We start from the raw sequence: 15,389 nt of genomic DNA on the forward strand, positions 1-15,389 counted from the left end.
TTGGAACAGTGGACACCTCACCCTTGCTTTAAGCTCAGTGGCGGTAGCGACAGGTGGGCACTGGGGCTACCTCAGTACGCCAGCATACAGCACTTCCTCCAACTCGGCATCTACAATACGCTCACAGAACTCATAGAGGCACACAAGATCGCCCAAATCCACCGCCTCTCCCGCACTAAACACGGGCGGCTCATACTTGACCGTCTCAACATCAACCCCATAGGCGACGTCCACCCCACGACGCCCATTCCGATAGGGGTCTATAGCCGCCTAGTTATAAAACCAATCCCCAAAAACATGCTACCTGGCCGCCATGATACGCGCCGTCAGCTGAAAGCCCAAGCACTAGATGCCACATACCTTGCCGACGAACACGCAATATACGTAGATGCTGCACGGCAAAGTGCAAACACATACGTGGCTTGTGCAACCACGCCACAATCTACTCTCGTCACCGCCGCCACAGTAGTAGCTTACTCTCCGACAGCGGCAGAAGAAACCGCCATCGCGCTGGCCATCACTGACCCACGTACGCGCACAGTCCTCAGCGACTCCAAAAGAGCGATACAAAATTACTCGGCAGGTTTTATCTGCCACCCCGCTGCACGCATCCTTCGCGGCTGCACTCCCGACCATAGGATCAACCTGGTCTGGGTACCCGCCCACGCGGGAAACTCTGGAAACGAAGGGGTCGACCGACTAGCCCGAGGACTAACCAATCGGGCGGCCGGCCCAACGGACCCAGACGCTCTTGCCGAGGCTCCCCAGACCTTTGCCGAAATTACCAACCTCTACAGAGAGATGAGACGCCAGTTCCCGCCTCCACACCCCGACTTGAATCGAGTGCAAGCCACCTTGCTCCGCAGGTTGCAGACACACTCCATCCTTAGCCATTCTAGACTTTCACTCATCACAGACGGGGAATACGACCCCGTCTGCCAAAATTGTTACCAGGGAGAAATCGCCACCCAGGCTCACATCCTCTGGGGTTGCGCGGGAAATCCGCCCACTCGAACCTTACTGCCAGCTCCCTCCGAAGACGGATGGAACCAACTCCTCAGAAGGCCAGACAAGAGCATCCAACTGGCACTCATTTCGTGGGCCCAGGAAGTCGCCCCCACCTGGGGGCCACACCAAGCCCACCTGCCGTAAATCCCGCCAATCTATGGCAATAAAGTTGTTTCTCTCTCTGTGCTGCATGCGTTGGAATTGTCAACGTTGTGCCACGAACGCGGCGCTGAAGCCATAGGCCGTCGGCGTTCGTTGTGTTCATTGGCGTTGGCGTTGGCAGCGCTTTGCACTCCGATCATTTGAAGTAAAAAAAGTGTGCATAATGGCTCCCTGGGTCAGTGGACGCCTGAATCGTGCTTATAGGTACGTGGGGTGATGAGAGAGAGATGTGGGCTCCAGGCACTGACAAGGTTGTGCCAGAAACGCGGCGCTGAAGCTGTAGGCCATCGGCGTTCATTATGTTTATTGGTGTTGGCGTTGTCAACGTCTTACACTCCGATCATTTTAAGGAAAGGAAAGCGAGCGAGCGCGGCGAGGCACGTCAGCTGTGCGTAGTGACGTCACTTGCTCCTCGCGCATGCGCAGCACGGCTCTCCAGGAGCTACGCGAAACTGCTCAAACTCGGCCAGTGTAGCTCACGCTACAAAATGGCCTGTGGGGCGAGTTGGTGCACGATGAAATGAACAGCGGGCAACGAAGTCGTGGGTGCGCCGTCCTAACTTCTTCATAACTCCTTTTCTTTGACAGACTGTAGTGCTACAAAGAGGAACCATGACAGCCAGGAGCAGCAAGTCCTTCTCGGTGAAATTCGCATCCTGCGCAGTCTGGCTCTGTGCACATCGCCTAAAGCGATATGGACGCAGCTGCAAGAACGATTCGGTGGCGGCGAATGCAGCTGAGGGTTCTGATGGTGCAGTCGCACATCTAGAGGTGACAATCGGCTCGGCCGTGTGTAGTAAGGCTAAAAGTTTGCTGCCATATGCACGATTTCTGCGCATTTCTACAATGCCCGATTTTGCTATTTTCAATAAATATTCGTTGTAATAAAGCTTGTATGAAAATAAATTATTCTATTCTTGGGACATTGCATCTGGAATTTTTTTCGCTGTTCTTCTTAAGAATTCTTGAAAAGAAAAGCCAAAAAATATACTGCAGAGGGAGAAGAGGACACGGGACACGGGACACACACGTAGGCGCACTAGAACAGATGTTTTATTCCTTAGCTTTCCGCAGCAAGTGGCTGGGAGACAAGATATACCTAAAGAGTAGAGGAGAAAATTCCGTACTCTTCCGCTTCCCAAAAATATGCACCCGGAGCATCATCATGCTAGACGAGTGGCGTGGAGCAAGAAGATGAACGAGTGCTGTTCAAGAGAAGGAGGAGGTTGCTTCGTGGACGCTGCGGGTCCTGTACAAAGAATATCAACAATCTCATTGGTGCACCAAATGCAAGTCGTGGACGGCCTTTCAGTTCGTAACGGGGATACACAGGCTATGGAGGAAGTAGCGATAGCCCTAGCTGCAACGCACTCCGCATCTAAATACATACGAGGTCTGTTAGAAAAGTATCCGACTTTATTTTTTTTGCGAACACCCGATGGATATGAAACAAGCGCGCTTACAGCAGCAGACCTTGAACCCTCGTGCGCATGCACGAATTTTTTCCCGTCTGCCGATAGCGTTAGTCGCTGGGAAGCAGCGTTTGAGTGAGGGAGTGCGCAGTGCTCTCGTCGGTTTTTTGTTGCAACGAAAATGGCGGAGCGAGAGGAGCAGCGCTACTACCTCAAATTTTGCCAGAAACTTGGCGATAGCCAAGTGGAAATTATTCGAAATGTTCAGACGGCTTTCGGTGATGATGCTATGAGCAGCACACAGATTAAGCAGTGGTGCAACTGGTTTAAAGACGGCCGCACATCCGTGGAGAGAGAGCCACGCTCCGGCCGGCCATCAACATGCCGAAATGACCAGGTAATTGCCGAAGTGAACGCTGTGGTGATGCGGGACTGTTGTGTGACTATCCGAGAAATTGCGGAAGAGGTGGACATCAGCAATTTTTCTGCACATTCCATTATCACCGAAGATATGGCCATGAAGAGAGTTGCGGCGAAATTCGTGCCGAAGCTGCTGACGGTGGAGAAAAAGCAGCTTCGTGTTGAAGTCTCACAGGAGATGCTGGATTCCACAAACAGTTACCCTGACTTCACCGACGCCGTAATCACTAGTGACGAGTCTTGGGTGTACAGGTACGACCCGGAAACCAAATCCCAGTCGTCACAGAGGACGCATTCCACGTCACCAAGACCAAAGAAGGCCCGACAAGTGCGCAGCAATGTCAAAGTGATGCTGACTGCTTTTTTGACTCCCTCTGTGTGGCACACCACGAGTACGCACCCCACAGGGTCAAAGAATAACTAAACAGTACTACAGGGATGTCCTCCATCGCCTACGTGGTGCTGTGCGGCGCAAGAGACCGGAATTAAGGTCAACAAGAAATTGGCGCAACCCTCGCGGCATTGCTCCTGCACATTCCTCGCATTTGATTCAGACTTTTCTGGCGAAAAACCAGACTCCTGTAGTTCAACAGGATCCTTACTCTCCTGATATGTCCCCCTACGACTTCTGGCTGTTTCCTAAAATGAAGAGGTCATTGAAAGGAGCGCGATTTCAGAAAAGAAAGGACATTATGGCTGCAGCGACAGCAGAGCTAAATTCCATTCCGAAAAGGGTCTTTTGGGAATACTTCCAACAATGGCAGCACCGCTGGGAGATGCATATGGAGCCCCAAGGAGACTACTTTGAAGGTTATTAGGTTTCTAACGCTCCAGTTATGCTAGTTTTTTTTATTCGGCCAAAGGTCGGATACTTTTCTAACAGACCTCTAACATTCCCAGGCGGCTTATAGAAACTATATGCGTGGCAGAATGACGCCACTAGCCTGCAAAATTCTTTGTCAATGTAGGACTTCAGCTGAACGGCAGGAATTAATATGGGTACCAGGTCACCAGGGAGTTGAAGGAAACGAGCGCGCACATGCTTCGGCCCGAGCTTTTCTTCCCCGGAATCCTTCTACGTCCTCCCTTACTGATTCAGGCTCCCCTTCTCCGTTAACAACATATTCAGAAATATTACAACATTTGCTTCTTGCAAAGCAGACACTCCTGATGCCCACTAAGGGTCTTAGTAAATCAGAAGAATGTCACCTTCGCAGGCTACAAACTATGTCTTTCAGTAATCCAGCTACGCTTCACGCCATTGAGCCCGAGTCCTTTTCTGCACAGTGCAAATTTTGGGGCCAGAAGGCAAACCTATACCATATGGTATGGGCTTGTCAGAAAAATGACAGCATTGACACCATAAATCAGCCAACGCGGGAGGGCTGGGAGGCGGCCCTGTCCAGCTCGGACCTCGAGGAACAACGAGCCCTCGTCGCCAGAGCACGGGCAGCGGCTTCTACCAACGGCGTCCCGGACTAGGGACCCGATCAGCCTTCCCTTCAACTAAGGAATTGTGGCTTTAAATAAACGTTTTCATCATCATCATCTTGGCGCGCACGGAATAAATGTATGCGAGCAAGTGATAAGCACCTGGAAACAAATACATGCGGGCAAGTGATAAGCACGCAGAAACTTACTCATGATGCACAGGATAGAAAAAAAAACACGATCGGTGCATATAATTCATGTTCTATGCACCAAGCAAAAGGTATGCGAACTCTTTTGAAATAAAGACACTTAGGGATCGCTGACTAAAGATTTGCCACTCTTGTTGATTTCAAACGCTTCTAATATTTGCCTTGTAAGCTGATCTTCAGCCGTGTTAAGAACACGTGTCCTATCAAGTCCGGTGCGCACTTCTGGGCCTTGAAATGGACACTTATGTGGCCAGAAATCTGGTTTTCATTCCTGTACCGGTGCTCATTCAATGCCATTTGAACATCGGCCCATTTCCCCTAGGTATCGAGCGCCCCACGATAGAGGAATAGACGACACCACTTTCTTTACGCAGCTGACACGCCTGTGGGCATGAATCTATCCTCAAACCTGTTATCATTTTGACTTCTTGCGTTCACCTTTGCACACATCATCCCAAGGAGTTCTAGGGCAGAAATCAAACCTCGGACGCCAGAACTTTTGCCCACTTTTTCCAGACTATTCTATATATGAAATATATGGAATGACAGCGAGCCTTGCTATGGAAGTGCGGTTTTGACCTTCGCCTACCTTGTCAGGATTCTTTAAATTTTTGTGCCGCTCAAGTGATAACGTGGTGAGGACAACGTGCTTCATTGAGGCGGCTAACCTGATGATGCAAGCTGCTTTTCAGGCGATACACACATGACTTGGTAAGTGCCCTTGTTGGTCATGACTGAATAGCGCCTCTTCTTATAACTTTTGAGTGAGCTGACTAGAAAGGATGGGCTTACTAGCTCTTGGCTATAACCGCTGCAAACCTGACATGATAGAAAATAATTTGCAAATCTAAAAAATGAAACAATTATCGACTGGAAGTTCATGAGATAGAATTCATGGATGCATTGTTGTTTGAAACACTGACAATACCATAAATTAGTGGGTTTGCATTTATCTTTTGTCACCAGCTAAAACCACTAAAAATTCATCGACAAAGCTGAACATCTGTAACCGTTGCATTCGCCTCTGACAGACACTGTTTTAACAGTATGATACTTTGAGGCTAAAAATATGTGACTTGAAACAGGAGCTATACACGATCCTATACAGGCACCTTCTTTCTGTGCGCACCAGACTTCGACAGGCACGTGTTCTTAACAAGGATGAAGATCAGCTTCAAGACCCGCCGCGGTGGCTCAGTGGTTACGGCGCTCGGCTGCTGACCCGAAAGACGCGGGTTGGATCCCGGCCGCGGCGGCTGAATTTCGATGGAGGCGAAATTCTAGAGGCCCGTGTGCTGTGCGACATCAGTGCACGTTAAAGAACCCCAGGGGGTCGAAATTTCTGGAGCCCTTTACTACGGCGTCTCTCACAGCCTGAGTCGCTTTGGGACGTTAAACCCCAATAAATAAAATCAAATGAAGAAAAGTGGGAAATCTTGTGTCAGCGATGCCTCACTGTTTATCGGCAAAGCAGCTTGCATACCAAGGGTTTGTTGGCTAGAACGGGAATTATATTCATTGATAGTGTTTTTCGCACGCTGTGCATGATGAGCCTGCTGGAGGGTGGTTATCTCTTGCCCCCATGTATTTATTCCGTGCGCGACAAGGAATAAACTCACCAAAAATGTCGTTGATTTCACATCTGTGGAAGCGTTTCGTGATTTTATTCATAGAATCACTTAATCTTAAATTTGTATCATTTGATGTACGCGTGTGTGTGCCTGATTTTGCTGCATTTTATGCCTGCTACTTGTGCGGTTTGAATGTCTCATTACCTGACTATAGCACTTATCATGCTTGATTTCGTTGTAGGTCCCCCCTGCAATAATGCCTTCGGGTGCTGTAGGTATCTGTGAATAAATAAATCAATTGTACAAGCAGTAATGACTATCTTCCTATAATGAACGGTATTCACCGAGCTCCAGGAGCTATAGTGGGCGGTATGGAATTACGGTGGTGCTATGCTTGGTTTTAGGTCGGCACTCACCCCTTTAAGAGGGCCTGTATGTGGCAAAGCGTTTTTCTATCTGAATTATATAATTTAAATGACATAATGAAATAAAGTTTTAGCGGCGCGAAAGGGTTGGGACACAAGGGAGAGACATTCACGACACGACACATTCACGACACTTTGTTTAAATGACCTTTACCCACGTAATTTCTTGGTCAAATTTGTATAAAACACATTCGATCTTTCATTACCAAATATTTTTGTGAGTGATCTTCAGCTTAGTCGTCACGACCTTGCACCTGAATATGCATATCACGACTACTTCCTTTTTCTCGTTTCAATCCTTATGCAAGGTTAAGGAGCGCAGTCATATATTGAAGCACGTTTTAATTCCGGTAAACTAACATGGACTATATCAGCGGATTCAGGATATTGAATTGCCCAGTGTGCTTAATGAATCGGATTTAAATTCAAGCACCTCTTCTTTGGCATCTAATATCAGTAGAGTGACTGACAGATCTATGCCAAAGTTTCGTTCGTGTCGTTCGTGCATCAAGCTTTTCTTTGAAATATTGCTATCAGCACTACAATGTCTGCAAAAATTGTTGTGAAACAACTTCTAGAATGTAAGGAGTCGTGGTATTTCATTGAGATAAAGCACTCATTCAGAAAACAGCCGAGGAGCTTCTTCCAGCATGTCCACTGGTGTCTGAAGCCTAATAAAATCATGATTTTTTTGCAGGGCGCTCCGGACCTGCCGCCGTCTTATTCATTATAGGACGATGAAATCTCTGCTGAACGTTTGCGCTGCTTTCAAAGAAAGTCTGACTCCTTGCTTTCTACCTAATCACGCAACCTGATTCCTAGCCGCGACCACATAGCTGATACCCCATTTAAAGCAGAAATATTTACTGCTATCAGAAGACAGATCCATAGTTATTGATTGGTTGCGACGGTATCCAAAGTTGCGTAGTGAGAGCGCATGGCGGATTGTTAGCGTCTATTCTAGCTTTTTTATTTATCCAATTGCTGAACACTGGCTCTTTCCATTCTCTGATGGACTGCGATCATTTTGCCGGTGTTCAAATCGGGTGACACGCATGACTTAAACAACTGTCGTCCCGTTGTTCTTTTGTATTCTTTTCCACATAGGCAGATAAGTGTTCCACATAGTGTTCCACAAGTGTTCCACATAGGCAGATAAGGAATTAAAAGTAACTCACCCAGCCATACTTCCAAGGCATTGAGGTAGGCCTGCAATAGCTGGTAAAGTGAATGAATGTCTCTAGCAGAAGCAAAAAAGGCTATGTCATTCCCATACAATTACACTTTGATGTAACCTTAAATAGGTATGTCCCGAATAAGTATGTTAAAAAAATGCCGCCATCGTCTGAAGACGTCGAAGGACTGTTCTGTAGCGCCATCTATTGTCCATGTGATGTATTGCCACGTGGTTAAGCTATTTTTTCATACCTTACGGCGAGCGGGCCCCTACCGCCTTGAGGTCGGATATTTTTCGCCAATTTGGGTCAAGAAAGTTTATCGACTCTTTGAAGGGCCATTTTTCCTTGCCTCAAAGCGGTAGGTGCCCCGTCGCCATGAGGTATGAAATTGTGAGTTGCCGAGTGCTGCCTACACGGCCGCCATGTTAAGCCTAACCATAAGTAAACATTACCCAATTAGACTATACTGCTGTCTAACATGTCCTACTCATTGAGCCCCTTACGAATCTCTATTAATTAGATCATAATGTTATCGGTTAGTTAGCTATAAGCAATTAAATATAAGCATAACTATAACTAAATATCAACTTCTTTAGTTAATTTTCTTAAAACATAATGACTGGCTAGTTGGTTCTGCATACTGGAAAATTGCAGCGCAGCAGTAACAAGGACGAGACGAGAGGGACGCAAACACAAGCGATGACTACCCCGCCGCGGTGGCTGAGTGGTTATGGTGCTCGGCTGCTGGCCCGAAAGACGCGGGTTCGATCCCGGCCGCGGCTGCTGAATTTCTTTGGAGGAGAAATTCTAGAGGCCCGTGTACTGTGCGATGTCAGTGCACGTTAAAGAACCCCAGGTGGTCGAAATTTCCGGAGCCCTCCACTACGGCGTCTCTCATAGCCTTAGTCGCTTTGGGACGTTAAACCCCATAAACCAACCAACCAACCAACCAACCAACAAGCGCTGACTAACAACTGTGTTTTATTGCTCCGAGCCAGCTTATATAAGAACTAGGTACAAAAACAACAAAACAGAAACCCAACACATCATCTCACGCATTCGTGGAACGATTATCGGAATTGTCTCCCTTTACTCCAATCTTTCGTCCTGTCATTGGCGTTCAAAAATGACATTTCTTTTTCACTAAGACACACAGAGGGGTTGCTGACACACTTATCTGCGCATTTTGATATCGCCAGAGCTTCTGCTATCAATCTTGTGGTGGTTTCCCGACACTTGCGAAGAATAACTGTTCTTTCAAGGGCAGGCGTGCAGCCCTCGCACTGGCTACAGTGTACGGCGAGCTCCCCTGAGTTTGGGTCCCTTAGATTACTTTTGTGCTCTTGTAGCCTTGTGTTCAAGCATCTCTCTGTTTGGCCTATATAAATGTTGCCGCAAGACAGGGGGATTGAATTGAATATACCACATCTTTTTCGCAATCGACGAGATGTGGACGGTGCCTCGTGGCGCAGTCGGGCTCACGTTCGGTGTCAGAATTTACTCCTTTGCACAACTGATGCAGTTTCTTCGGGGCCGAGAAGAATATATCAACCCCCGCTCTGTTTCCTACCCTTTTCAGTTTGTGTGATACCGCATGTAGGTATGGTATCACAGCTGCCTTTCTTCGACGTTCAGTTGTGGTGGCTCCATTTTGCGATTGTTTAAGTATGTCCTCTGCAACAGCAATTAGGAGATGCGCTGGATATCCGGCTTGCTCCAGACGACGCACTTGGCTTTGAAAGGCTTCTTCATTACGGTGCCCACATGTATTCTCAAGAGCGCTCACAAACCACGACTTCACAATGGCCCTCTTCACAAGCTTTGAGTGCGCTGAGGCATACGGGAGGACTGGTTTGTTACCCCTCGGCTCACAGGCCCAGCAAACGTGTTCAGAGCCAAAGTACAGTCCAAAATCTAAGAACCTAATGTGGCCGTTGGCTGGGCGCTCAAGATTTACCTCCAACGGTCGAAGAAACATTGCTAAAACGTCGGGCACTCGCTTATTCGCACAATCGTTTTCGTCGTTCAAGATCACGAGAAAATCATCTACAAACCTAAACACGGCGTTGCACCGTACATTGTATACTTCATTCAACACTCTACTAATCTTGTAATTGTTTTGCTTATGTCCTGATTTTGTGCCACATCCTCCCATGTCTGATGCGTTGTGTTTGTATTCTAGTTTTGTTGCCAATGCCGTGATTTTTAGGGGCCGTGAACCCCGTCAAGCCCAGCTAGAGGCTTTTTGTTCACGGTCCTCAACATCTGCAATGTTGATGTTGGAATAAAAATGATGATGATGATATTCCAAACTCAGCGCATCGGTCCCGTATCTTGCGGTCACGGACAGCAAGGCATATATCGCTTAGTACGGGCGCGACACAACAACCAATGCAAATCCCGTTTCTTTGAGAGACAATGTGGTCATCGAACTGTGCAAAGGTGGAATTCAGGTAAGTGTCCAGAAGCTCCAAGAAGCCACTGACGGCCACGCCTGAAGCATTTTGAGAGAGAGAGAGAGAGAGAGAGAAAAGGACGGAAAGGCAGGGAGGTTAACCAGGCGATGCCCAGTTGGCTACCCTACACCTGGGGAGGGGAACAAAGGGGAAAAAAGGAAAAAGAGCGGCAAGGAAATGAGTTTTCTAAGTGTCCAGCGACCACCATGTCACAGGGACAGAGGGCGCGCACTGAAAACTTAAAGATTATAGGCGGGAATGCAACCCCGAGTCTTTTAAGAAAGTCAGGAGCGCTTTCACCGCTTTCCGTTGTCTGGAAGGTTGAGTCCAAGGCCCCAGAACGTTAGACTCTGTTAAAGGACGCGAGTCCAAGCGGAGCAGAGAAACACTTAGGACACCGCGCTCTCGCTCAAAACGAGGGCAGTCACAGAGGAGGTGGCTGATCGTTTCGTCACAACCGCACTGGTCACACGCAGGAGAGTCAGCCATTGTGATCAGATGGGAATAGGCATTTGTGAACGCCACTCCCAGCCACAGGCGGCACAACAGCGTAGTATCACCGCGGGGGAGGCCGAATGGTATGTGATGTTGGAGCAAGAGGTTGAAGTGATGCGAGCGGGGTGACCAACCTCCAGGGGCAGACCACGACGTTACAGTCAGGTTTCGGGCGAGCAGTTGAAGGTGCCTTGCTGCGTCAGCTCTTGTCAGTGGTATGCGGACAGTGTTGGTTGTATCGTGAGCCGATCGAGCAGCATCGTCAGCTAAGGCGTTACCAACAATGCCGCTATGGCCTGGTACCCACTGGAAGATGATTTCATGATCTTGTTCGATTGCCTGGTGGTGCAGATATCGTATCTCCGCTGTAAGTTGCTCATGGTCGCTATGTCTCAAGGCAGATTGAAGACATTGTAGGGCAGCTTTTGAATCACAGAAAACAGCCCATTTTTGAGGTGATTGTTGTGAGATATACTGTACTGCCGCAAGAAGCGCAGCCAACTCTGCTCCAGTAGAGGTAGTCCGATGCGAAATTAGTTGGTGAATTTGAGTCTGTCGCGCAGGAACGACCACAGCGCAAGCAGAACTAGTAGAGGTTACTGATCCATCCGTATATACGTGAGTGCGGTCCGAATATTCGAAGTGGAGCATGGACAGTGTCAGTTGCTTAATGGCTGGCGTCGATAAATTTGACTTCTTCGCTATCCCCGGAATAGCAAGGCGCACACATGGGAGCCGCATACACCACAGAGGAGAGGGAGGTAGTGCTGCCGGGGTGAACTGTTGTGGGATCGACGACTGTTGCGTCGTTATCACCTTTGCAAATGCAGAATGTGGTCTCTGCAGTGGCAGAGGCGCAAGGTGATGCTGTGGAATCCTTGAGATATGACGTATGTGCATTCGCAAGCAGTCTAGGACAATATAAGTAGAGATCGGGTGGTCTTTGGCGAGTGCAATGGTGCCCATTGTTGATGCGCTCCGAGGTAGACCTAGGCATGTGCGAAGGTGAAGCATTTTGAAATCTAACGGCACCATGGGCCTCGATGCAATCTATGACATCGCTTAACAGGTCGACATGCGGGAGGGAATAATACAAGTCTTTTATGTCCAGTTAATTTTGGTTTCTAACTTGTTCTGCTCGTATAGAGGAGTCCAAATACCTAATTCGTTTTATGATGCCTCATTAATTACTGAGTTAAAAGCGATTAAACATAGTCATGTGACTAGTTAATGATGACGTCACAAAATCAGTGACGTCATCAATTCGATATACTAATGACGTCACCAATAAATCAACAATTGAGTTGCTATATCGATTCACTTTGTGGGCCGTCATCTTGAAATCTTCGGACTTGGAAAATTTCCCGCCGAAGGCAGGTGGTAGCAGACCCGAAGAAATCGAGAAACGTGGTGAATAAGAGCTAAAGCTCTTAAAAGTACAGGAGACAAAACCGATCCCTCAGGCACACCTCTAGTCTGAGAAGAGGTTTCTGAAGTAAAGGAACCATCAGAACAGAAGAAACGTTTATTCTTTAGGAATTTCTGCATCCATACAAGAATGTAAAAAGGCGTCCGAATTTTGTCTCGCTTGTTGAGTAGTATAGAATGCTCTACGCTGTCATATGATTCAGCGATATCCAACGTCACTAAAGCCGCGACCTCGTTCTCCATTTCAATCCTAATTCTGCTTTCCAAATCCAAATGAGCAGTCCAGATCGAGCACACACGACCAACCCCCATCTGAGAAGCTCAGAAGGCTTGTAATGCAATAACGTGATCTCTAAGACGTCTGTGAAGAATGCGTACCGTAAGTTTTACTAAATTAGACAGGCGGGAAATCAGCGGAATGTTACGAAAACAAACCGTTAGTAAAGTTTCACAGGTTGTTTACCTTTCTCGCACCAGAGGTGCCCCGCCAGAGACGGTTGGTTTTAACTCGGACTGAAGCTCTTCGCACCAGGGGTGCCCCGTCAGAGACGGTCTTGTGTTCAGTTGAGACGCAGGGGTAAGGCGAACACTTCAAATTTTATGTACAGTATTTACAATAGATACAAGTTAAGGCACTAGAGACAAATATTTACAGAATATACAAGTTAGATACAACAGCAACAAGACAAACAACCAAAAGGTGGATCTGGCTAATACTAAGGGAGGCCCCTACTCGGCGTTGCCGAAGATGCCTAGCATCTCACCTTAGCGCAGAACCCCGCTTCCGGCTCCGGGGTCCGGTTTTAAAGACCTAAAGGCCCAGCCCACATTTCGTAGCAACCAATCATGTTACACTCCTCACATGATTGGTTTACCGAGAGCATGGCCAGCCCTCCAGCTTCCGTAGAGCAAAACGCCCTTTCCACAAACACAAACGCACGATCGTGCCAGTACGTGCAGAGAACATTCCCTTCACCACAAAATAAAAATAAAACAAACACAAATACACATCCGTGCCAGCACGTGTGCGAATCGGTACCGCGGGTGGGGGGACACCCGTATACTTGCCGGCGCGCTCGCGAGCGGCCGCGTTCCAAATAGGAGACGCTTCGCTTTGAACGCCCCCAGCCGCGTTCCGATGACCCCGCGTACACTGCCGATCCCTTACACGTCCTTCCCAAGATTGTACAAAGGGCCCAAATGACACTTTTAGAATTACAAACAAAAGGGATCGGTGTCTGACACGAAACCGCCCTTCGGGTGACATAACATAAACAAAACGTACACATTCAAATGCGCGTTTCACACCTTTAAATCCAGCGCATTGACCGAAGTCCAAGCTGTCGCGCTGCAACCAGTTGCACCAACAAAACCAAAAACAAAAAAAATGCACACGGGCACCAACACAACATTACGCAAAATGCACACTTAAATACACACAGTGGCATGCCTGCCGTGCGCCGTAACACAGCGTCCAAGTTGGTGCGTTGCACCCAGTTCATCACCTCTAAGTAGACACCCTCGTCCTGCTCGCGAACGAGCACACACACACACATACAGACACTCGCAACTTGAGCGTTCAGCAGCACTCGCACAACGTCCGTAAGTGGCCACGTGAGCCTCCTTAGTCGCACCGAGCGTCCTTGTGTGCGTTCGAGCCACTACGCGTCTCAATCGATACGATCAACGCCCAATGGCTACTACGCTCATTGGGCCGGTGCCACAGCGGGGCAAGAATTCAAAAATTGCTGCCCTCCAGGATCGAAAACGTCCTGATCCTCGATAAGTCCAAATACTTCAGCACGCGACACACTTGAAGGAAAGCTTTCTCCGGCGCGCCGGTTCGAAACGCGTACTGCGTGAGGAACATAGTCCCTGTCCAGCCTAATCATATCAGTGCGACCACTTTTGCCACACGTGATTTGGCGTTCTGCAGCACGGGACGTACTGTTACCCGCGCCGACTTCCACCGTGAAAGCCACGCACCTGCCTCCTGTTACTCTATCTCGCTTGGAGCCATTTGCCCCGTTCCTTCTCGGGCAAACACTGACGTTGCCGTTCCCTGCATAATAGGCATTTGCCGGCTTCGTGGCATCGTCTAACTCTGAGGCTCCATGAGCTCCCTCGCAGTCACTTGACCCGAGCTTGCCTTGCGGCAAGTGGCCACTCATTTCCGGGTCCTCAAATGACCTGGCTGGACACACACCGGGTGCGTTCAACTGCGCGGCGCTCTGCCCGGTCGGCCCAGCAGGCCCAACTCCGTTCTCTGCCTTGGACGAAAAGCTCTTTCCATCAATAACACTACGGGGCCCTTCCTGCCACATGCCCGACACAGTGTTCCGTTCCAGCAACGCTAAACTTCCTCCTTTCACTCGCTCGCCGATCTGACGTCTGTCTTCACTGATCGTTTGAAGCTGAACCAACTGCTCTTTTTCGCAGCTTGTCTGAGACCGAGTTTTTGGAATTCTGATACTCACTTCCAACAATCCTGAACTCGCGTCCGCGTATATCGGCTGATTACCTACAGCGACCTGGCTGCTCTTTCCTCCACCTGTGCTTGAGCAGGATAAGTCTTTGTCTTCCAGCACAGGCGGCCTCACCTCTCGGGACTCGAAGCAGTTCTCCCTGGCTGATTCACTGGCTCTTCTGCTCTCCTTGATCTTAGAGATCTCGAGCTCTACCTGCTGGCGTCTTGCTTCTATAACCTTCAAGACATACTTTACATCCTGAGGTTCTTCCTCGCGAAGCACCGCTTTTCTGCCATTTACTTTCAAGAGTTGAGCCTGAAGGTCCGCTAAGCGCGCCTTCGCTAACTCAACCTGGTACCTCACATCGAGTGAGGGCCGGCATGGATAGCCCTCCATACCGCCGTCTGTACTCCTCAACTGTCCTACCGGCTCGAAGACATGCACAGGGACGCTAACAATGCGACGAAGGAAACTCACAGTTTCGATGCGTCGATCCGCAGTGCCAGCTCCTTGGCGTCGCAGTCCACCGCCACTTTCACCGGACGCTGCGATGAACTGCCGTACGCCGCTGGTCCTGTGCCCGCTGTCGTCACTTGCTGCGACCCGCCGCTGACCGTCGAGTTGTCGACGCGTTTTTATCTTTGACCGGACGCAGTCTCGCGTCGCTGGACTACTGCCGTGGTCCTTGCGTCCTTGCCGCCGTCTCTCCGCAGGTCCTTTCTCGAA

The sequence above is a fragment of the Amblyomma mixtum genome, chromosome 1, assembly GCF_055824585.1.
Source record: "Amblyomma mixtum isolate Tamu chromosome 1, ASM5582458v1, whole genome shotgun sequence".
Taxonomy (NCBI): domain Eukaryota; kingdom Metazoa; phylum Arthropoda; class Arachnida; order Ixodida; family Ixodidae; genus Amblyomma; species Amblyomma mixtum.